We start from the raw sequence: 858 nt of genomic DNA, 5'->3' as shown, positions 1-858 counted from the left end.
CAGTCTGAAATAAAGATGTCAAAGCTGGTTCCACTGGACTTATTTCGAGCGATTCTTAAAAACAGACGAGATTTTATTAAACAGTGTCACTGTTTTTAAATTCTTGTCTACTGTTTTACACTTCTGCATATGCATTAATTAATTTTATTTTGTAACCAGGTTGCTGTGTGTTGCAGACTTCTACCCAGGTCCCTCTTGAAAATAAGATAAGATGTGTATCTCAACGGGGTTTACCTGATAAAATAAAATAAATAAAATAAAAAAATAAAATAATAATATTTGTCAAATATTGGTCAACAATTTTTAATATTTGTCGACAAACAAGGAGCAAAGAAGAGACACCTCTCCTTTACCATATAGGTGACTTAAAATAATGTTTTCTAATGGAGACAAAGAGGGTAGATAAAGATTATTGTGTTGCTTTGATAAAATAAAACTCTGAACTTGAAGATAGTTATAGAAATATTTTGTAGGAATATCATGTTTGTTTTTAATTTCTTCAAGTTACATAAATACCTTCCCTGAAAAAAGATCAGACACTTTAGTTATATTCTTAGCAGTTTAAATCCTGCTCTACATGGATGAACATTACATTGGATAGTTGTTGCAAATAATCAAGTGTTTTTTGCCAGATCATCATTGTATTTTTCAGAAATGGGTATTTTGTTTGCTTAATTAACCTTTTCCTGCCTGATGAGTACATGTACAAGTCTATAGCAATAGAGATCAAGTGGGATACAATAGTAACCCATGCTGGGGGCTGTCTGGCAGTAAAGTAAAACATTGCTGCCCTGATCTGGGTTGAAATAACATAATAGGTTTGATAATTGTTAACACCCTCTGTCATATGGCTGATAT

Source organism: Poecilia mexicana, unplaced genomic scaffold (assembly GCF_051168715.1).
Source record: "Poecilia mexicana isolate PSO_F unplaced genomic scaffold, ASM5116871v1 scaffold_17, whole genome shotgun sequence".
NCBI classification, from domain to species: Eukaryota; Metazoa; Chordata; class Actinopteri; order Cyprinodontiformes; family Poeciliidae; genus Poecilia; species Poecilia mexicana.
This window is presented reverse-complemented; position numbering follows the sequence as displayed.